The sequence below is a fragment of the Sus scrofa genome, chromosome 11 (genome assembly GCF_054392235.1).
Source record: "Sus scrofa isolate SSC_HxYL_T2T_F1_AM1 chromosome 11, Sscrofa_HxYL_maternal_Yorkshire_Landrace_v2.0, whole genome shotgun sequence".
Classification (NCBI taxonomy): Eukaryota; Metazoa; Chordata; class Mammalia; order Artiodactyla; family Suidae; genus Sus; species Sus scrofa.
In genome coordinates this window covers 10,663,486-10,687,620 of record NC_139393.1, presented here as the reverse complement: position 1 = coordinate 10,687,620, position 24,135 = coordinate 10,663,486, and the positions used below count along the sequence as shown (strand labels likewise).

The 24,135-nt window shown below is 39.6% G+C and overlaps 2 protein-coding genes across 8 annotated transcripts in view; one reads left to right on the top strand and one right to left on the bottom strand.

Annotated features, from left to right (window-relative positions):
* Positions 1–24,135, bottom strand: part of LOC106507939 (uncharacterized) — a 206,089-nt gene that overhangs the window by 75,656 nt on the left and 106,298 nt on the right. The gene's annotated exons all lie outside the window — the stretch shown is intronic.
* STARD13 (StAR related lipid transfer domain containing 13) overlaps positions 12,469–24,135 on the top strand; it is a 512,485-nt gene continuing 500,818 nt past the window's right edge. For all 7 annotated transcript variants that reach the window (XM_084981472.1, XM_084981466.1, XM_084981483.1 and 4 more), the window contains exon 1: positions 12,469–12,611. The gene's annotated coding sequence lies outside the window, so the exon portion shown is untranslated. The remainder of the gene's footprint in view (positions 12,612–24,135) is intronic.

The window sequence follows — 24,135 nt, the reverse complement described above, 5'->3', positions numbered from 1 at the left end:
CTGGGTACTGGGATAGAGAAGGTGAGCATGAGAGACGCAGCGCTGACCTTTGGAGCTCCTTTGTACTGAAGGAGGATACACATTAAGCCAACAGTATCAAATGGTTCTTTTATTCCTGTTGAGTGTTACGTAGGGGTACAGGGTATAACAAGTTCGTGACTTGGCCATTAATCTATGTGGGGATCAAAAGGTATTCCTTTGGAAATTATGACTACCTTGAGATTTGATAAATGACTCAAAGTTAGATAAAGAGATGACTAAGCTTCAGCCCAGCAAACATAAACGATGTCTATCACATGACAAACAAAGAAACACCTATTCTTAGAGCCTTTTTTTCATATTACTACTTTGGCTTTATTTTCCAGGATGTTTCTTCTACTCCCTCTATTTTAATTACACTCATTACTGTGTGTGGGTGGAGGGGTGGGAGGTGTGGGTGTGTTGAGACTTTGTGTTTTTTAAGAGCAATTTAAGATTCACGGCAAAATTGAAGGTAAAGTATAGAGACTTCCCATATGCTTCCTGCCCCCACATGAGAATCTTTTCAAATAGGATAGAATCTCATCATTTTAGGACTGGCATAAAGTGTTCAGTCATCTAGTAACAGAGGCTAGATTAAATAACCAGGATCATATGGGGTTCCAACGGCCCAGTGATTCTAGAACTTCAGTTCCACATTTACACAGCTTTCTTTTCTTACCAGTTGAACTAAAAATAGGGCAAGAGCTGACTTTAATAAGCTGGAAAGGTTGTTTTCTGAGCACTAAAAGGAGCTCCTCTTCAAGCAGCACATTCTGGCCTCGCACAGGCAGAATGCCCAGAAGTGTCCTCTCCACTGGAGCACTCCTGGCTGGAAAATGGAACAGAGGGAGTTTGCTCCTAAATAGGCAAGAGTGAGTGAGAGCAGCAGGCACTTGGGTTCAGAGCTGAGCTACAAAGTACAGAGGAGAAAATAAAGCTTAACAGAAAAAGTGACTTGGGGTTAGACACAGGAAAAAAATGGAAAGAAACCACCTAAAACTTTGCTTTGATCATGGACACATGCGGTTGTACAGCTGGCTAGGTGCTCAGTGGGTGAGCTCACAGTGCTTCAGAGGCTCTGGGTTTGATCCCCGGAGGCGTTGGCTTGGTTCTCTTCCTGCACCCTTGATCCAGCTGAAGGTACTGCAAATCCTTACTTTTGGTCACTAGAGAATCTTGTGAAATAGATTCCTGCAGCTCAAAGTTCATGTTTTCCTTAATAATGAATGCTGGATACCCTTGCATGTGAGGGACATTTTTGGGGAAAATGAATTATATTATACTGGAAATTAGGGTGTAGCTAGTGAAAATGAATATGAACAGAATTGAAATAAATAAGAATGAGAGTCTATCCAGGCTCTGTCGTTTATCAGCTATAGGGGATTATAACTTAATCTCTACGTGCCTGTTTCCCCACCTGTAAAATGGGGGCAATAACAGTATCACATCATGGAATTATTACTAGAATTAAATGACTGATGTTCATAAAGCACTTGGAATATTCATGCCAGATATATATTCATGCCAGGTACTGTTCCAAGCATATATATATATATATATATATATATATATATATATAGAGAGAGAGAGAGAGAGAGAGAGAAGAGATTCACTGAACATGGAGAGAAAAATATATATAAAAGTTATATTTATAATTCCAAATTGTAACCCAGGTACTTTCCTGCTGTCAGTTACATCAGACCAAGATGTTAAAAATCTATTTTTTAAAGTATATGCTAAATCTTAAGTACAGTGAACTGAATAAAAGGAAGACAAGTCTTCGAGGAAGTTAGTTCTATATGAAAATTAAAAACAAATAGGAAAAGCAATACATTGATATATTTGAGGCTAATTACACCAGTGACTAATGATTTTAGATAAAATGAAATTTACCTAGAGAGCAAACTCTGTAGAACATGTGGAACATATAATGCTTGGTATAAAAGTAAACATTTTAAACTGGCTCAGCTATAATTTTGAAAGTGAAAACTAGAATCAAATGTCATAACACTGGATTTCAAAAATTGCTGGGCGGGGCTGTGACTAACCCAACATAAGAATCCATGATACCCATTTTTTTTTAATTTTCTTAATTCGAAATCGTGGGAAACAGCTTTTGGACTTACAAACACATGTTCTTAATCACCACTCCCTGTGGTAGAAAAAGCACACAGTTTTAAAGTCACCTTAGGATAGACCAAGTTGGTTAAAGATCCACAATGGGTTTTCACTGGTCTGTGCATCTGTGAGCTGTATTCCCCGTGTGGGTCCTACTGAAAGGCTGGCCACCTACTCTTGCTTCTGTGTCTTAGTGGCTGGTCATGTGCAGTGGCACTGAAGAGCCACATGGAGAGCCCACTGCAGCTCTCCCCCACCCCACGCCTCACCCCCAGTTAGCAGGGTCACCTGGTGAGCCTGAGGCAGGGAAGGCAAACAAATTCACTTGGATATTCTGGAGTCAAAAGGCAGGCGGGAATCATCAGGTTTGCTTCAATAGCCTAAGAACTGTGTATCACAGAAATGCGACACCAGTGAGGTGCCCCCTCCAGGCCAATGGCAAGGGGACACACTAATTCATACCATTTCCCCAGGTCCTCTGCCCAAGACTGAGTTTAGCTAGGAGAGTCATGAGAACGGCTGCTCGATAACTTATGTTCTTTCTCACAAGGCTTCGCTGTTTCTTCATGTTGAGCTCATTTGTTTCAAGAAGGAACAGTGAGAAATCTGTCCTTTAATGTCAGGAAGAAAGGGATAACAGAAGGAAGGTTGAGAAAGAAAGAGACTGAAGAGGAGAACGGACCAAAGCAGAAAATAGGAATTTACTTACTGAGTTCCCTCTCTTTGGTGCCCTGTGCTGGACTCCTTAATTTACATCATTAGGTTGGATTCTTACAAGGGCCCTGTGGGGCAAATGTTATTATTTCATCCTGCTGGTGAGGAAATCAAAGCCCAGTGAGGTGGAAAAAACCTATCCAAGTGAGGGTGAAAACTCAAGTCTACCTAAGTCTACAACACTCCACAACCACACCCAGCCCCAAAACTCAGGTCCTAAAAACACTTGTGAGCAGCCTCCATTTAGGTTGTTGAATGCAAGAAAGCTAAAGTAACAAATCGCATAGCTAATGTGAGCTTATGTCCTGAGGAGGGATCTAAATATTTTCTTTGACTTGGCAGCCTACAGACAAAAATTTACCTTCTTGTGATAGCTAATGAGCTCTCAGGGAGACAGAAAAGCCTGAGAGTTTACAGTTTTTGAAGAGGGGACTGCCTGGGAAGAAAGAACAGCCCCAGGGGAAAGGCCTTTGACCACTGCATTGTCAGGTCATTGACCTCAAAGAACATGTTTAAGCTGAATGATCATTCTGCTAGACTTGTAGTATTTAAAAAGAAAAAAGAAAAGCAATAGGTAGGTTTGGCCCACTTTTATTTTAAAATAAATTTTCTTTTTCAAAATCATATTCTGCCTACATCAAACCTCTGGTAATTCCAAACCCAGAAATCTCACACAAAGTCCTTAGCCGATGAACTCTGCCAGGTACTAGGTTACAAGTTCCCTCCCCTCCCTGGCCAAAATTCCCTTCAAAACTTCACTTCCATTTATAGCCTATTATCATTTCAATGCTCTTTTAGAGATGAATAAATCAAGTCACAGATACGACCTTTAAAAATTTACAGAAAAGTATTAAATATATACATATAAATAAGATATGATACAGGAGGATAAATAATATCATCCTTCTATTTCCAACCACATGACCCAACTTGCGTAACTAATTCTGGACTAGATTACCTGCAAGTGAGCAAAGGGGAGGTTCCATGCGGTTAACTGGTCAGGGCTGTTCACTGTCTCTCTAGAGGGAGCTCTTCCAAGGTCATCACTTCAGAGAGAAAAAGGGGTAACTGAATTGGCTTTTCTGTGTCTGGCATGTCTGAGGAGTTAACAGGGCATTATAATTTTTAGAAACAATTAGATCTCTCCCTGCTGCAAATAAACTCAAGAATTCCCGGGAGAAAGGATCTTGGCTTGTAATGAGAAGGAGGGATGTTAATTGGAAGCATCAGCAAAGTTTTCATGTTTCAGCTGTGGGTTTAGTTACAGTTATACTCAGTTCTACGCCATCAGCGTCCGCAGCCAAACTTGTGGGTGGAGTATGACCCGGAAGACGGAGTCCCACAGGACAAGGACAGATATGTTTTCAAATTCCCTTCCAGTGCTGCTCCTGCCTTGGACTCCTGCCGCACATCCCTCCTCCTCCTGAGCACCCTTGCTCTGTCTTCCAAGACCTTTCCTTTGCTAGTTGGATTTCTCGGGGCCCATGTTTGCCTCTCTTTACTTATCTCTTTATATTCCTTCTTGTGAAAACCCTCCCTGAAGGCTCTGGGGTCAATGGCTCCCAGTCCCCCATCTCCAGCCCAGCTCACTCTTCTTCAGGGTGGCTAACAGCAGGGGCCCTAGAGTCAGACTGTCAGGGGGTGAAACCCAATCCATCAGTTGCTGGCTGCATTAATTGTACAAGAGACTTAACTTCTCCTTGGGTCTCAGTGTTCTCCTTGGTGAAGTGGCAGCATTTAGAATGTTTTCCTCATGGGGTTATTTAGAGGACTGTGTGTTAATGCATGTAAAGCACTTAGAACAGTACTGGGCACACGGGGTGTGCTCAGATGTTAGTGGGCATTGCTACTACTGCTACAACTGTTGTTACGTATAAAACAATGGTGACCTCACATAGTTCCAACTTTTTTTGTGTGTGTGATGAGAATTTTTAAGATTCACTCTCTCAGCAACTTTCAAATATATGATATAGCTTTGTTAGTTATAGTCACCATGCTGTACATTACATTCCCAGGACTGACAGCTTACAACTGGAAGCTTATACCTTTTAACAACTTTTATCTATTTTTCCCATCCCCCAGCTCTAGCAACCACCAATCTCTTCTTCATATCTATGAGCTCACATTTTTGGATACCCCATATAATGAGAGCATATGATATTTGATTTATTTCACTTAGCATAATGCCTTCCAAGTCCATTCATGTTGCACATGGCAGGCCTTCCCTCCTTCTTCCTTCTTTATACATATATATAGATGAACTCTTATCTTCTTCTCAGTTCATTTACTCATATCTTGTTTATTCACTCCTCTATCACTTAGGTTGTTTCCATGTCTTGGCTATTATAAATAATGCTGCGGGTGAATATAGAGGTATAGATATACTTTCAAGACAGTGATTTTTTTTTCCTTCAAATATATACCCAGAAGAGTGAAACTGCTGGATGATATGGTACTTTTTTCTTTCTTTTTTCTTTTCTTTCTTTTTTCCTTTTTAGGGACACACCTGCAGCATATGGAAGTTCCCAGGCTAGGGGTCAAATCAGAGCTGCAGCTGACAGTCTAAGCCACAGCCAAAGCAACACAAGATGAGAGCTGCATCTGTAACCTATACGACAGCTCACAGCAATGCTGGATCCTTAACACAGTCAGCAAGGCCAGGGTTTAAATCCACATCCTCATAAATATTAGTCAGATTCTTAACACACCGAGCCACAAAGGGAACTCATATTTTTTCATTTCTTGATGAACCACCATACCATTTTCCATAGTGGCTGCATCAATTTACATTCCCACCAACAGTGTACAAGAGTTCCCTTTTCTTTGAATCCTCGGCAATACCTGTCATCTCTCATCTATTTGATAACAGATACCCTAACAGGTATGAGGTGATATCTCATTGTGGTTCGTTTGTATTTCCCTAATGATGAATGATGTGGAGCATCTTTTCCTATATTTGTTAGTGATCTTTATGTCTTCTTTGGAAATATGTCTACTCAGCTCATTTACTCATTTTTTATTAGGATTGTTTGTTTTCATGTTATTGAGTTATATGAGTTTTTTTATACTTTGGATAATCACTCCTTGTGAGATACATTATTTGTATCAAAGAAGTAATTCTTAAGAGGTGTGTAAACATTCACCATGGCTATCCCCTCTGGGCTCAGTACAGAGGGAATAGGCAAAAATACCCAACTCCCCAGGAAGGGATTTGGCTGCATATGTTACAGGCAAATTAGCATGCATTTAGGTGTTCACTGTGATCTCAGCTAGAGCCCAAAAAAGCCAACGGGCACTTCCTCTACCTTTTCCCTCTGGCTCACTCCAGCCATGAACCAAGTCAGCAGTATCTCCTTCAAAGTAGAATGTTCTCACATGGAGTGCCCAAACTCTTATGGCTCCCACCTGAGATTTGGGAGTCAACAGGGTTTTTATTCATGAGTCTCACAGGACTATGGCAAACTATGGCTATTTACTGCGCAAACTACAGAGGGAACAAACAAAACTATCCATATCCAAGTTTATCCCTGGAAGGAATTTAACTACATACTTTCTTAACTGCTGCCAAGGGTTCAGCTTCAAACCAGCCTGCATCTAGGTATGGACTGTGATGTTCCCCTTGGAACACTGATGCATCTTGGCACACCCTGAACTACTGGTAACCATTTAAAAAAAAATGATGGAATGTACAATCACAAAGGTTTAGAGGCAACCAAAAGCTGGGGCCAGGCTGTTTGACAACTACTACATCGACAAGTTTGTCAAGACTAGGAGAGCTGACTGATTTATCTAATGCATAGAAACCAATGCAGAGAGTCAAGGAAAATGGAGCTAAGTGATTTATCCAAGAGAGAGTTCAAGATAACAGTCATAAAGATGTTCAGCAAGGTCAAGAAAACAATCAATGAACAGAAAGAGAATTTCAACAAAGAGATGAAAATATTTAAAAATACATTTTAGAAAGTACTATACAGAAGTCATATAGCTAAAGAGTTCAAGGATTCAGCTGAAAAAGTCAACAGAAGGGTTTAAGAACAGTCTAGAATAAGCAGAAGAAAGTACCAGTGACCTCAAAGACAAGCCAGTAGAATTCATCCAATAGGAGTTCCCACTGTCGTTCAGTGGTACGAAACCTGACTAGTACCCGTGAGGAGGCAGTTTTGATCCCTGGCCTCACTCAGTGGGTTAAGGATCTAGCATTATCATGAGCTATGGTGTAGGTCACAGATGCGACTCAGATCTGGCATTGCTGTGGCTATGGTGTAGGCTGTAGCTCTGATTCGACATCTAGCCTGGGAACTTCCATATGCTGTGGGTGTGGCCCTAAAAAAATTAAAAAATAAAAAGAATACATCCAATTAGAGTAGCAAAAAGAAAAAAGAATGAAAAAGAATGAAGATATCTTTAGGGACATGGCACATCATCAAGCAGAAAAATGTACACATTATGTAGGTCCTAAAAGGAACAGAGAGAAAGCATATTCAAAGAAATAATGGCGGACATTTCCCTAACCTAAGGCAAAAAACAGACATCCAGGAAGCCCCCAAAGTACCTAAAAACTGACTCCTAAAGAGACCCACACTGAAATACATTGTAATTATTTTTTGGCCACATCTGCAGCATGGAGAAGTTTCCAGGCTAGGGATTAAACCCAACCCACAGCAGTGACAATGTTAAATCCTTAAATGCTAGGCCACAACAGAACCTCAAGACACATTATAGTTTAAATGTCAAGGGTTGAAAACAAGGAGAGAATCTTAAAAGCAGCAAGAGTAAAACAACTGTCATGTACAAGGAAAGCTTCATAAGACCTTCAACAGATTTTTTTCAGCAGAAATTTTGCAGGCCAAAAGGGAGTAAGACGATATACTCAAAACACTGAAAGAAAAAAACTGCCAATGAAGAATATTCTACCTGGAAAAGATGTCCTTCAGAATTGAAGAAGAGACAGTTTTCTACAGGATAGCTGAAGGAATTCATCACCACTAGCCCAGCCTTACAAGAAATATTAAAAGGAGTTCCTCGAGATGAAATGAAAGGACACTAACTCCTAATGTGAAAATATATAACAAATGCGTGTGTATACATATACATGTGTATAAATATATATATATAGAGATAGATATAGATAGATATAGATATGTTAGGCTACAAAACAAGTCTTAATAAACTGAAGAAGACCGAAATCATATCAAGCGTCTTTTCCAACAGCAATGGTATAAAATCAAGAAAGTGGAAAATTCACAAATATTTATGTATTAAACAACATGCTCCTGAACAACCAATGGCTTAAAGAAGAAACTGAAGAGAAATTTTTAAAAAATCTTGAAAGAAATGAAAATAGAAATACAACATACCAAAATTCATGGGATGCAGCAAAAGCAGTTCTGAGAGGAAAGTTTTTAGTGATAAATACATGCCTACAGTAAGAAAACAGAGTGATCTCAAATAAACAACCTGACTTTACAACTGAAGCTACTAGAAAACAAACTAAGCCCAAAGTTAGGAAAAGGAAGAAAATAACAAAAATCAGAGCAGAAAACAAATTAAATTAAACAGATACCAGAAAAATAATAAAAAAAAATCAATGGAACTAAGAGCTATTTTTTTTGAAAAGATAAACAAGACTAACAAATCTTCAGCTATATTATTAAATTAACAAATTATAACATTAACTAATAAAAGAAATACATACAACTCAATAGCAAAAAACCAAATAACCCAATTTTAAAATGGATAAAGAACATGAACAGACTTTTTCCAAAGAAGGCATATGAAGAACAAATAGGTACATGAGAAGGTAGTGGACATCACTAATCATTAGGGAAATGCAAACCAAAATCACAAGGAGATATCATTTTATATCTGTTAGCATGTCTATTATCAAAAAGACAAAAGATAATCAGTTATTTGCCCACATATGACTATAACTTAGGAGCAGGAAAGTCATCCAGCTAGGCCCAGTCAATTTATATAACCATGGAGATAATAAAATAGATGTTTGAACCTACTACGTTTTGGGGTTGTTTGCTATTCAGCAATGAATAACAGAAACCATCATCCACATTGCCTTTCCGTCATTCCTTTATTTCTCTGTATTCATCGATTTCTCTAGCAGTCGTAGGATCTTGATGTGAAAATAAATTTAATTCACTTGAAATTTCGATTAATTCATCTTGTATTTTTAATTTTTACTTTAAAATTTATAGCAGAGATTCTCTCTAGTTAGTTCCAAAGCTATGTGTAAAAAATGATTTTATCCCCTCCACTCCTTGGTCCAGTGAATCCTGGTGGCAGTGTGTGCTGCTGCTGTCCCTGGTTGCCATGGAACAGTTCAGAGCTAAATGAATTACCTTCGCTCCTTCTGCTGTAACTCTGAGAGCAACATGAGATCTGCAGGTGGCCAATTATTGTTAACTCTCGGCTGTACACTCATTATCGACCAAAATATTCCAATATGGTCATAGGAAACATAAATAAGAAGGCTCAGAAAGTTTGAATTATGGCAAGGTCAGTAAACAATGTAATGAGGAATGTATTGAACAAACGCAAAATAAAAATCCACAGCAGCATGAAATTGAAAAATATTAACTATTCTTTGAGGAAAAATAATTCTCATAGAAAAAAATGCATCTAAACCTAATTTTCTTTAAAGATTTGCCTTGTAACTTTAATTTCACTGCATTTATAACTATAACTGTTATATATATATATACAAATATAATGTACAGTATATTCCTCCTAGTTACTAGATTGTATTTACTAATTCATTCAAGTAATATTTATTGTTACATACATGTGCTAAGCATAGGCTATGCCAGATTCTTCAAATAAAGAAATATGAGAGAGAAAGAGAGATCCTATCTCAACCAATTAATAGTTTAACGAGACAGAGAAGTATAAAAAAATCAAAATTCAACTTAAGTACTATACTAAGATAGAGCAAAATAAAGGATACTCTATAAGAGAGGTAGCCTGAGAGACAGGGAAATTTCCTGGAATGAGATAATTTAGATTGGAGCTGAGTCTTGAATATTTAGAGATCTTGTGTATCCAGCCAAGACAAAAAAATTTTTGGCCACACTCATGGCATGTAGAAGTTTTCAGGCCAGGGATCAAACCTATGCCAGAGTAGTGACAACCCCCAATCATTTAGCCACTAGATCACCAGGGAACTCCAGGACAAATATTTATTGCACTTGTTTGCAGGACTCTGGCTTGGTTTTGTGTGTGTGTGTGTGTGCGCGCACGTTTGTGTGTGTGTGTGTGTAAACTGCTTTGGCTGCACCCCATGCTCCTCTCCTCTCCCTCATCAAGTGGCATTCTTCACCCAGTCAGAGCTTATCCAGTGGCTCAGGAAGAATCGCACTGCTCAGACTGCTCAGATGATGAAGACGACATGTTCCCAATGTCAGTTTCACAGTTTGATGCACAAGAGACTTAGACAGCTTTGATTTGCACATATCTCCATCTTGCTCAACCTCCCAACGTCTCTTTTATTTAGCAAGTAAATGTAAATCTTGTTTTTCCCCTTAATTCCTGAGTGTAGTTACATACTGTGAACCCTACTGGAACTTTTGCTTTTACTTTCGATATTTCAGTCTTGAGATAAGACTGGTAGTATTGTATCCGGTTGGTTTTTACATTGCTAGAACAATCTTTTCTTTTCTCCCCTGTGTGGTTCTCCTGCCTCCTTTCATTCCTTCTGATCCCAAGAGTCCCACACCAGTCCTTTCCAAGGAAAACTGGCTGCATGAGATCACTGATCATGTGGTCACCACCATAAAGGAGGGAGAAAGAGTCCTAAACTTCACCCAAAAGTATTAGGCAGCTTCTTTTTTAAGTCCGACTTTGAATGCTAAGCACAGTGAAAGAAAATTTCTTTTACAAACTAATAACCCTGGATTATTTACTTTCCAGCAGGATAAGATTCAAGATTACCTAGTTGCTAAATCCTAAACTGGTAGCCTGCAGGGCAAATTTATACAGCAGATAGATTTTGTTTGGCACTCACGGTATTTTTAAACATCTTTAATAAGTTGCTACCATATAAAACTTAGATTTCATATAAAAATCTTATTTCCTGTTTCTGCTAAAAAATTAGAAGAGTTGGCCCATATTCCAATTAGGATCAGTTATTTTGGGAGTAACGCTACCTGCAAAATATAGATTCATGTTCTCCACCTCACCTTAGCTCCTATCCGGTGAACTCCACTCAGAGCCTTTGCATGCATTTTCTTTTCCATTTCTGAACTAGTCCAACTTCCTCACTTTACAGGAAAAAAAAAAATAAGACTAAGACACAAAGAGACTTCAAGATTTTCCTGGGTCCAGAGTTGGTGATACAAATAGGACTAGAACTTGGTCTCTTCATTCCACTTCATCACGGTGCTGCCTTTCAGGCTTATTTACATCCATGACTAACTGCTCCCCTGCTCACTACTATCTTAGCAAAGATGGAAGAAGGACTGAACATCAAACTCCAATCAAGTGTAATCATGGCTCAAGTCTTAAGATTTGGATTCTGAAGAGGTTTGAGAATTCTAACTTGCTTTCTTCCCCCAATATGTCTTTTCTTTTCTGTGGCACATTAAAGCAGGTGGTTATGAAAGTTATAGGCAAATGTTTTTCTGGTCATTGTACATCTTTGTCCCATGAAAGGATGTGTGCTTCCTCCTTACAATGACTTCTAATTAACCTGATGGAGAGAGTCCACTTAAAACATTATGCTAATGTCACCAATTGATTTTATAACAGAGATGCAATAGATTTTCATTTTATCCTTGGGCCTGGTGGGACCTAATTAGCAAATACTATCATGCACTCATAATTGTGAACTTCATTCCAATAAAACATCCTGTTGGTTTTTATGGAGTTTTTCTAAGTGGTGAGAAGGAGCACTCCTTCACACCAGCCAGGACCAGCAGCAGAATTACATAAGATAAGCCTTCCCTCTTATCTCAAAATATTAGTATATTGTTATTACTTTAACTTGTTCCCCAGGGAGCTGATTAACAGAAAATAGTATGTATGTATATATATACACATACATACTATATATAGCTAATATACATACAATATATAGCTAATATGTATAAACAATATATATATATAAATAATATACATATAAATAACTTTTTAGGGCCACACCTGTGGCATATGGAAGTTCCCAGGCTAGGGGTCAAATCGGAGCTACAGCTGCCGGCCTATGCCATAGCTACAGCAAACGTGGGATCCGAGCCGTGTCTGTGACCTACACCACAGCTCACAGCAACACCAGATCCTTAAGCCACTGAGCAAGGCCAGGGATCGAACCCACATCCTTATGGATACTGGTCGGGTTCTTAACCTGCTGAGCCACAGTAGGAACTCCAGTTCCTCTGTATTTTTAATGAAGGAGAGGCTTATCCCAACCTTAAAGCATGAAAAGTTCAAATTAGCTAGAGCCTTTTTTATAACCCTTTTCTTTCCCCAGAGATGTCCGTGACCTCACAATGAGGCGCTTTGTGAGCTTCAAGCCAAGGTTGATTTGGCACCTCCGTCACAGAGAGCATGTGCAGACTGTGACAGGCTTTCAGGAAAGCCACTTCCCACATGTGCTCCTCTGGTTCCCTCATTGGTGCTCGGGAAGAGGAGGCTGGTTCCTCCGGGTGAGCTGGGTGCTATGACAGATTAGACTTTTATGCAAGAAAATCAGTCCTGCACATTTGATGTACTGCTTTAAAACTTAAAGACCTCTTGGGACCTGACATTGTAAGGTAAGCAGTGCTCAGACACAATTCTTGAACTTTGAAACTGTGAATGTAAATTGAGGACGTTCCTTAAAAGTTCTTGTTGTTTAATATGAAACTTTAACATGCTGCCTCTCCTGCTGCCTTTAAGAATAACAGCTCACTGTCAAACACGCACATACAGCTCTGATTTTAAAAGAAAATAAATACTGCTTTAAACAACATGTTTCCATAATGAAATAGCCACATAGATATGTTGTACTTTTAAACTCGTGTGGAAGTGTCCAGTATGGGCTAGGTTTTCTCTGCTCTCCGTCACTGTAATCAGTGTCCTTTAAAATGGAATCAAATTATCTTTGCCACTTGAAAATGGGTCTGTGTGCAAGACTAATCTTGTAAAGAGAAAACCCCAATGGAATTGCAACCAAGTGTCAGTCCAGGCCTGTGGGTCTTTATCCCAAGTGTGGCTCGGTGCTTTATTAAACATAGGAGGGGATTAGTGAAACCTTGCTTTTACAATGGTGTTGGCACTGCTCTGCTAGACACGGAAACTCTGCTGGGATCAGGTGTTGCTATGTGCAGGCCAGTTCCTTGTGCTTGTGGCAAACCGAAAGTTATTATAATGCATGATAAGAGCCAGAAGTTTGTCAGACATACAATGTAGAACAAGTTCAATAGTATGTATGTAAGTTACTTGTCTAAGGTTGTTAACAAAATCCAATCTTTCTGTAGAAATGTATAGATGCTTTAAATGTTTTCCATCAAGTTTGGACTCTCAGGGGTGGAATACTGAATACGTTCAGGTATGCAAATTATCTCTTTCAATACGGGCATCACGAAAATCTCTCTTCATTGTAGGGAAAAAGATGTTGCATCTTCTCTCTGTGCTCTGCGGACCTTAAAGGAGAAGCCCTACACTATATTCACACTGCTTGTTTTCTCTTAAATCTTTGAGAGTAGAAATCAGAAGTTTCTACTCTCCTACTTTGCCTTTGTCACTTTCCTGGGGACTAAGTTAATTACGGACATCTTAAATTTCCCTTGAGATTTCCAAACGTCTTTCTGTGCCCTTTTCATGGATAGCACCAAAGTGCAGCCACACAAATAAATTAGATGCTTGCTCCTTACTATCTTTCTCACCATGAATATGGTTTACATGATATATTGGCCTCCAGTGCACCTTCTCGTGATACAAGTTCCCTTCAGTTTATAAGCTAAGAAGGTGAACCCTGGGGGGGCTAGGGCACCCACCTAAACTCTGAAGTGGTAGCATTGGTGGGACCTGGCCTGGATGTCATCTCCCCTCCCCCAGGCTTTCTCCCTTTCCAGACTACTCTGCCTCACCTGGCTGCGTGTATTTCTATGAGCCTACCCTTTGAACCACATTACTGCTTAGCTGCACACAGTTCTGGGGGGGTACTCTTTCACTGTAAGGATTTCTATGTCTAAGCTACCCTTGGCCTGGAGGGAAGAATGTGGGGGTCTCGGAACAGAGAGTAGCTATTTGAGCATTTTCCCCCTTCTCTTGACATGTTTTTTGCTAAGTCTCCACACACATTTTTAAAACACCCCACGCAAAAAAAAAAGGTGCGGGTTCCTAAGGAAATGAGGCTGGGACTGTTTACTTTGCAGCTAGGACACCCAGGATGCAAGGCTCGGAAGGATGAGCAGTGGGCCTGGGTTAGCATTCCAGCGTGCCACTGCCTTTCGGAAAGTTATTTTTAACCTGACAACATTTCTGCACATCTGCAATCCAAATACCCCAGTACGTGAGAATAAATATTTAGGCAACGTGTTAGCTTCATTAACCCGACACCACATCACAGCCATTCTTAAGAATTCCTATTCTTGTTCTAATAAAATTAAAAGCAGGGGGGGATAGAGTTGAGGGAGGAAAGAATGTGAAATATGAAATTGCCTATGTGATTTGAGGGAAAATTGCCTAATTACAGACCAAAAATTTTTTTTCAAGATTTCTCTCTTTCTTTTACCAAGGATGACATCTCCTCTGTTGAAAGAGTCACTGAAGTTCTTGTGTTTTCATCTTTGGCAGTCCTGAGTCTTTTCCTCATAGCTGTGCTCAGACTCTGATTTTGCAGCCTGGGTATGCTTAGGGGCAGGTCTCACAAAGTAGACAAAAGCAGTGGAATTTTAAGCACTAGGAGTAAGAATTCTCTGTCATTGTTAACAGCCAAACCTGATGAAATCACCGCCATTAAAGAACTCGTATTTAAAGAATGTCTCATTTGTCTCTAGAGCTAATAGTTTTATTTATTTTTGTTATTTTTACTTTTTATTGAATAAGTGAAAGGCTGAAGGAATAGCTGAAATTAACCTCTAGAATTTCACCTCCTATATCCTACGTAAAGCTTTCACTGAGATTACCAAGCATGGAAGTCTATATGAACAAACCCTGAGAGATGTGATTAAACCATTTCGCTTTTTAAAAATCCTAGAAAAAGGAGTTCCCATCGTGGCGCAGAGGAAACAAATCCGACTAGGAATTTGCATCCATGAGGATGCGGTTTCAATCCCTGGCCTTGTTCAGTGGGTTAAGGATCCAGCGTTACTATGAGCTGTGGTGTAGGTCGCAGACGCAGCTTGCATCTGGCATTGCTGTGGCCGTGGTGTAGGCCAGCAGCTGTAGCTTGGATTAAAACCCTAGCCTGGGAACCTTCATATGCTGCGGGTGCGGCCCTGAAAAAACAGAAGACAAAATACATACATACATACACACAAACCCCAGAAAGGTGAGGACGGACCATGACTTAAAAAGCAATAATCCCGTTTAGAGACAAAATGGAAAATAATTTGAACATTTCATCTTATGTAATTTGGTATATTTGGCAAAACAATAGAAAGTGTAATCTATCACCCATGTGCCTGGTAGCAGCACTTATAGGGCCCAGGAAGAGATGGCTAGCAACTTACAGGAGCTTTTAGGAATCCTATATACCTTCCCTCTCTGACAGCCATACATATAGACCACGAGGTAAGAACAGGGTCAAGTAGCGATCACAGCCCTTGGGACTACACTGGTTTTTAAAATCGCAGTGGTGACAGTAAGGTGGGTCAAGGGAAAAATAGCACTGGGATACTTAAAGGGTGGGAGAATATTAAATGTATGTTGAATTCTTGAACTGATTCTGTAGAGATGCCAGAGGGTAGAGAAGTTGAAGAAATTCCATGAGAACTGATCAGTGTGAAATACTTGGAATAAAGTGCTTGGACAGCATCTTAGCCAAGTCTGTCAACATTCATTTTCAAGTCAGAGGTTACTCCCTGTTGCTGTCTTTAGACACCTTCAAAAGGAACTTACATATATTGCTTTAATTTCGAAATTGGCAAGATTCAAAAATGGGTTATTAAAGGAATGGTTCGTGGAACAACCAAAAGAGATACTAGTGGATCCTTAGAATCCAAGCATAGATTCACTCAAAAGGAAATCACCCTGAAAGTCACATTTTTTTTTCTCTAATGTATTATTAACCTGGTAGATACATGTAATTTAGCCAAAAGTAATTTGGTCAAAAGCAAATCAGTCAACATAATAAATTAGTTAAAACTGAACATCTTTGGAGTTCCCATTGTGGCTCAGTGGAAATGAACCTGACTAGTGTCCATTAGAATGCAGGTTTGATCCCTGGCCTCGCTCAGTGGGTTAAGGACCTGGCATTGGTTACAGGCACATCAGCTGTGGTGCAGGTTGCAGATGTGGCTATGATATAGGCCAGCAGCTGTAGCTCCTATGCAGCCCCTATCCTGGGAACTTCCATATGATTCAGGTGCGGCCCTAAAAAGACAAAAAAAAAAATGAACATCTGCTCTCATAAGATGTTCAATTATGGGTGATAAAACATAGGACAGTTTTATAGAACTATTTATAAGTATAAATACACTATTTTACAATTTTCAAATCTTTTTATTTTTATCATTATGTATACTGAATTCAACTTCAAATAATTACTGTCTTTATTGTGAAAAGTTTGGACAATTAAGGAACTGTTCAATAACCGAGGTAAGGAAGCAACAAATGGAGCTAATTATTTGAAGCTAATAGAATGATTGAACAATTGACTACCATGGTGATTTATGTATTATTTTAAGCAACACATGCTTATTATAGGAAAATTATAAGTACAAGAAAAAAATGTTATTCATTTCTTTGGTCACCCTGCAGAATATGAGTTCCTGAGGCAGGGATCAGACCCCAGACACAGTTGGGAACTACCAGAAAAATTTTTTTAACATAATCCCATTCAAATAGTACCAGACAATGACTGCACATTAGTGTATGATAGCCTTCCATATGTGTTTCCTATGATTAAATATGATATTTTACCTCCATATGGTATTTGAAACCTAGCATATTTTAAAAATAATCCATCAGTTGTTGGACATTTGCATTCTTCTAATCAACTACTGAACTGTTAGTTGTTTTAATCATTCTAGGCTTGGCAGGAATAACTACTTGGAAATGGATTAGAGATTTTAAAAATCAAACTATTGAGTAAAGATATGGGCAAAAATATATAAGGTGTAAAATAGGTCACAACTCTGTCCAGAATACAGAAGAATGACAAATTTTGTAAAAACACTGATTGGCATTATTTCCTTTTTACTAGATGATTATTTTGACAAAATTTGTCTTCTTGACCAAATTGCTTTCTGTCAAATTGCTTTTAGCTAAATTAAATCTGGCCAAATTAGTGGGAAACATCAGTTCAAGGAAATGCAATAGACAAAATACTACATGAACTTCAGTGGGGCATTGTGCAATTCCTTCATGATATTATTGGAGACAAGATTAAGAAATATGAGCTGAGCTAATGCAATTAGGAAGATTAATAACTGGCTGAATGAACATACTTGAAGGTAATTCTTAGCAACTGGGGGCGGGGGAGCAGCCTGGTGTTGGCTTATAACAAAACTCTGTTCTTGGTCTTAGCCTCATAAATATTTGTATCAGTATCTTAGATAAATGTATGTTTAAAAATTTATGAATATAAAGCCAAAAAGAGTAACATATTACTGTGTTGACATCACCAAAATCCAAACAGATATTGACACACTGGAATAATAATCTGAATCTACTAGACCTAAACCACAGTGATAATTATAAGAGTATTTACTCTGTTTCTAAGTGTAAATGTACAAGTACTCATGGGAAGAGTTTGTACTTATGAAATGAGACTTAATGATTTTGGCTGAAAGTTCCACACAGTATAGACAAAGGAGGAAATGGGGTCTTTGGTGACACTGTTAGAAGCACAAGGGAGGGCTATGGGTGGCATATGCTATATGCTGATGCCTGTGCTAGCTGTGCCTGTAGTTACGGCTCCCACTTTCGCTGCTTGCAGTACACATTCCATCCTTGAACTACCCTCAAGTTGTCGGTCAATTCAAGACTTCCTACTCCAAAAGATATTTTTATTGCAATGTTACTGGGGCATCTGTGGGTGAATAAGGAAAGGAGGGTAACAGCCCAGCAAGTCAGGAGAAATCGGTCTCTAAAGATTAACAATCAGATTTTACAACAAAGTGTGGTTGGACAGTCAGAGCCCTGCAAGACAGTGTCAGGTAAGAAAATACTCTTCCTATCAAGTTAGTTAATGAGCAATGGAAAAGTTCCAGATGCAGTGGAACAAGCTGTGGAAATCTGAAGGACCATGCGAGTTCCAGGAGATGGTACGCAACATATCAGCTAAACCCAGGCGTGGGAGGCTAGAGAAAGCATGAGTACACCCTGAAATGACTGAAAGGCTCCAGAGAGAAAAGAAACCGTCATTCAGCTGGCCTCTTCTGCCTGCCCAGCCACTAGGACTGTCTTTATCTACACGGTAGAAATCTGTGCATTCCTTTTGATTTGTTTCTACAAGGGTTGCTTTCCTGTGTCTGTGTCCCTTTCCATCCATCAGAATCTGCTGAATATTGGCTCAAGGCTGAGTTTTTAGTCGTAGTCTGAAAGTGATTCTCAGCAGCTGTGATTTCCACTACTTTCAATCCAGTGTTACTGGAAGCAAGTTAAAACCTAGTGTGGTTTAGAGCACAGCCTAAGATTTAGAGCTAGGCCCTGCCATTTGTTAGTTTTGGGAAAGGCATTTAAGTTTTATCTATTTCCTCATGGAAAAAAAGGAGAACGTCATAGCATTACCTATTAGGACTGTCAAGAGAATAAAATAAAATCATGCATGGTAAGCCACTCAGCAGGGTGACTGGAAAATTCAATACATTTTTAATTGCCATTGTTGTTGCTTTTAACTAGCTTCTATGCCAACCTTGTATACCTCTCCCGGGAGGCTGAACAAATACTGATATAAAGTAGCACTGTGGCCTTCAGGGCCAGAAGCAATTATGAGGACTAGCCAACTATCACTGTAATAAAAGGTAGGACCAGGCAGCTCCAACACAATAAAGTATTCACAAGGAAGATGAAGAACTAGCAACAAGCATACTTTCCACTCAGCTCCTCACCCAGAGTCCCAGGAAATATCCTCCATTCTCCATCTAGAACTTACCACCATGACCATAGAGCTAGCCTCCCTGGCATAAGGGACCCCACTCCTATTCCTGGGAGGTTCTATCACTACATTACAGAGAGACATTCTTTTTTTCCTGAGATTTTAAAAGAATAGTTTACTAAGCCCCAGTGTACCTTGCAAACCAGCTTGAACAATTATTAAATCATAGCCAGACTTGCTTCATCACACTCTCCCACACTGCCTATACCCAGATTTTTTTTACATGAGTCCAAGACACCACTTCATTACAGACATCTCAATTCAGGTTCAAAGACCTAGGACCTGGTTTTAACACTTCACATTTTTCCTCCTTGGGTACCATTTTTGATAGATACTTAAACAAGTCCAAAGTGTTTCAGTGCAACAATTATTCAGCATCCAATAAAAAGGATAATTTTGTAATAAATCATATGAAAAAAAATTTACCAGTGAAGGGGTATTAGGCTCTTTTTGCATTTTTACACCTCTGAAATTGAGATGAATTTTACAATTGATGGCAAGTAATCAATCATTCAGTTGACAGTATTATTTTTCTTTCTTCATATGCACCTAATGATCCATCTCAAAGATGATGTCTTAGAAATGAAGAAATGCAATACTTGGGAAAATAAATGGACAGACACTTAAAGGACACACACTAATATACCTCAAACTATGTGCTTCACTGCCTTTTTACACACTTTCCTACGTGTGTCTATATAAACAGGAAAATGAAAATGAATTCAAAGTAAATTGAGTATACAAGTTCTGAAAGAGAAAAGTAGATATTTCTGAATACCTTAGGATACAACCTGTAAAGTCTGGAAAAGAGATGAAAGACATAAGCATTTCATCTCAGCAGGTCCAGAAGCATACCTAATATGCTATATGCAGCTTGAAGTTCTCAAGGCGAAGTTGTCTTCCCTTTAATAATGTTTCCATAGTCACCATCCTCCTTGCTCTTTATCACTGTCATCCTCACTCGTAACTTTAGCTCTCAGAACTTTTTTAAGTGGAAGTAACAGAAATAACATGGTGTGGTGAATGTGACAAAGGAGGAAAGGAGGCACATGTGTAGTGGCCCGAAGGGGCTGGGAAACAGTGAGAGATGTAATAGCTGACATAGTGAATAGATGAAATAGTGAGAGGTGTAACAGCTGCTGCATTTATGTGACTGCACTGTCTCTCTCTCAGCTAACTTGACAGGCAATCACATCTTTTGGACATTGTTAGAGCTGTATGGCAAACAATCTTTTTAAAAGTCTGGTGTGATAGCAGATCACAGGATCTAGGACTAGCTGTGTGACTTTGGGCCATCAGCTGAAGATTCTCAGAACCTCGGTTTCATTTTAAAAAATAACAATGAGTTCCCTGGTGGCTCAGCAGGTTAAGTACCTGGCATTGTCACTGATATGGCTCTGGTTACTGCCATGGCGTGCGTCTGATCCCTGGCCTGGACACTTCTACATGCCACAGGTGCAGTCAGAAAAAAAAAAAAAAAAAAAGAAGACTAAAGAACTTACTCTTTACATTAGAATGTAACCTTGAGGAGGGCAGGGATTTTTGACTCTTTTTTTTTTTTTTTTTTTTTTTTTGTCTTTTTGCCATTTCTTGGTCCGCTCCCGCGGCATATGGAGGTTCCCAGGCTAGGGGTTGAATCAGAGCTGCAGGCGCCAGCCTATACCAGAGCCACAGCCATGGGGGATCCAAGCCGCATCTGCGACCTACACTACAGCTCACGGCAACGCGGGATCCTTAACCTACTGACTGAAGCCAGAGATCGAATCTGCAACCTCATGGTTCCTAGTCGGATTCATGAACCACTGCACCAAGATGGGAACTCTGGATTTTTGACTCTTGTTCACTGTTAGAGCAGGATCTGGCACACAGCAGGTCCTCAATAGATCTGACTGATGAGTGAATGGATGGATGAATTTTAGTTTGCAAACTCTGGGACAAATGGAGTGGAAGACAGAATTTACTTCTGGTAACTGCAGCCGCTCCAGGAAATGTTCACCAAACACTGTAAACTGAATAGATAATGTTTCCCTTTTTACATGATTTATCACTTTGCAAATATATGTAAGTTCTTTTGTGGCTAATAAGAATTTAAAAGCATGTAATTAATATTATGTATCACTTTGTGAAATTCTTTGGCAATATAAGCAGATATTATATAGGACTTAGTTTGACAAATACCCTAAGCACTTTAAATGTATTTACTAACTGAGCTTCACAGCACTTATGAGGTAGATACTTTAGTTACCCCTAGTTTGCAGATGCAGACACTGAGGTAAAGAGGTGCAGTGATGGAACCAGCATTCAAATCCAAGCAATCTGGATACGAAGTTACTGCTCTTAATCCACAGTGTTCAATTAATATGGCCAAGGAGCCTTCTTTCTAGCTTGTGCAGTAACTCCTAGACTAAAATGATGTCTAAGATCCTGTCCAGCCCATAAATGGCTGTGAGTCCATGTAGTGAGTGCTGATCCCCATATCAGTAACATTTAAACAGCAGCACAAAATGCATTGACAGACATGGCCACTTCTCCTGAGATCCGTGGAGGTGATGTGTAAGTTTTTCTCCATGTAGAGATTAAAAAGTTGTGGCTTGTCATTCTCAAAAATTCTGCCGAAAGTCCTGGGGTCAAAGGAAAGGTGTGTAGACCTTACCAAAAGGCCTGGTCTCATTTCAGCAGCAGTTTCTCTTTGTTTAGGGGCAAGTCAGGTCATTTTATGCCTTCGTTTATTCCAGGTCCCTGTGGTCAGGGGCAGAATATACTGACACATTTAGCCCAACGGCTTGCACTGAACCAGTTAAGTGACACTGACTTATGACTTGCCCCTTGGGACTCTCATTAACCATAAGTTATGACACCCAAGAGAACCGTGGAGAGAGTCAAAGCTTAGGATTCATTTTATTTTTAGCTTAATGGCTCCCTCTTCTCGAGTTTCAGATCAGTGCTTTCTCGATGGCTGCCTGTGAAAGCCGGCCAGCCTCCAGTTGGTTTAACAACACTACCTAGCCTCGTTGTTAGGAAAAAAACGGGAAAGTCAAAATAAAGAAGCACTTTCTCCTATAAGAGAAAAAAATATCCTAGGTAGTAATTACTCCATTGTCTAAAATGATGGTATTAGTCACTGTCTTTCCATCAAAATTAAACAATACAAAGGAATTGGCAAGAGAAGGGAACTGGTGGAAAAAGCATTATTTTCATTTAGCTGCTAATCGAAAGAGATAATTTCACTGTTCTTACCACTAAGAGGTACAAAAGTAACCATTAATTCTTGACCATAACAAGATTAAGTATCTGTGGGTTATCTTTCTTATTTTGTGTCCTCAACTTGACAGCCTCTTGCATGTTTTGTGGTATTAGGTTAGGAGTTCTTAACTTTTTTTCCTTTCTTTGTGGGGGTGGTGGGTCATATATTCCTTGAGGATCTGAAAAATGCCATAGAGCTGCTCCTTGAAGACTTTCATAAATTGCAATGTCAAGGGGTTCAGCTATTCTCCTAATTTCCACCCCACAAGGAGTGGTAGGTAAAACATGATCAAGAATTACCGTGAATAAGAACTTGAGTTATGCTGTAGGATGCTTCATTGATTAGTGCCTGACTTTGAAATGGTGGCCCAGGAATGAGGATTCCACCTCCTCTGGCCCTCCTTTATTCTCATCATCATCACACTTATAACATAATTTATGAACATTTTCTCCTATACTGTCTTGTATCCTTTTGGTCAAGAGGCACAAAATTTTTAAATGTGGTAACTGAAATTCAAAGCGGGCAACTGCCTTCCTTGTGGTGAGAAAGAGCACTGTTAAGCCCAACACATGCAGCAGGCTGCGGACGCCTTGAAGAGACTTTCCACCAAATTCAGTCGATACAGCACCACACTTTATCAGAGAAAAAACCCTCAAATGAAATGTACTATTTATGTGGAACCCCGGCTGTTGTTTGTTCTTCCTCACCATGACACCAGAGATTCAATGATTGTAAAAACAAATCGAATGTGTCTGCTCCTAAATCCTTATTTAATGTAGTGCTATGTGTGATGATGGGCCACAAAGCAAAATATGTAGAATGAAGAAAGCCTACGTGGGTAGTTTCATGTGGCGAAAAAGGTACCAAGTGGAAAGGAAATGTGATGCTGAAAAATGAGTGCCTCTTCAGCACTCCTACATTTTGCTTCTCAGGTCTTGACTATTGACGGAAAAGGACCTATGACTGCTTGGGCCAAAGAAATGTCTGTTTCATCTCTGGAGGGACGAGGCAGGACAGAAACTAGTGCCCATTGGTGTGTGCACAGCCCAATTCGCATTCCTCCCTTCCTGCAGAGGCTGCACGTAGACGCTTACCTTCCTCTTACAGGTTACCAAGCTCTCTTCAGAGATGTGAGGTCAGACTTTATCACTGCTCAGATTGGAGGAGGAACAGGTGCCGCAGCATCAGATTCAGGAAGTAAAACAGAAGCCAATCTCCTCATTCAAGGGAGTTTGGAAGCATGGGCCTTTCACTTCTCTATTAGAGAAGCTTTAAACTAGATCAGACCTGAGAATGCCTCTGCCTTCCGCTCTCCTGTTCTCCTTCCCCTTCTTCTCTCCCTCTCTGGAAATCACAGGCAGGGAAATATATTTGTAGATAGTTAAGGATTTGTTGGACTTCCTGCCTATACTGTGACAGGCTGTCTTCCTGAAGATCAGGACACAGAATTTCATCACTTTATGATAAACAAGCTTTGTGTGTGTGTGTGTTTGTTATTTTCCCAACACAATTTTTTCCCCACTGTACAGCATGGGGACCCAGTTACACATACATATATTCATTCTTTTTCTCCCACTGTCATGCTCCATTCTAAGTATCTAGGCATAGTTCTCAGGGCTACACAGCAGGATCTCATTGCTAATCCATTCCAAAAGCAATAGTTTGCATCCGTTAATCCCAAACTCCCAATTCATCCCACTCCCTCCTCCTCCCCCCAGGCAATCACAAGTCTATTCTCCAAGTCCATGATTTTCTTTTCTGTGGAAAGGTTCATTTGTGCTGGATA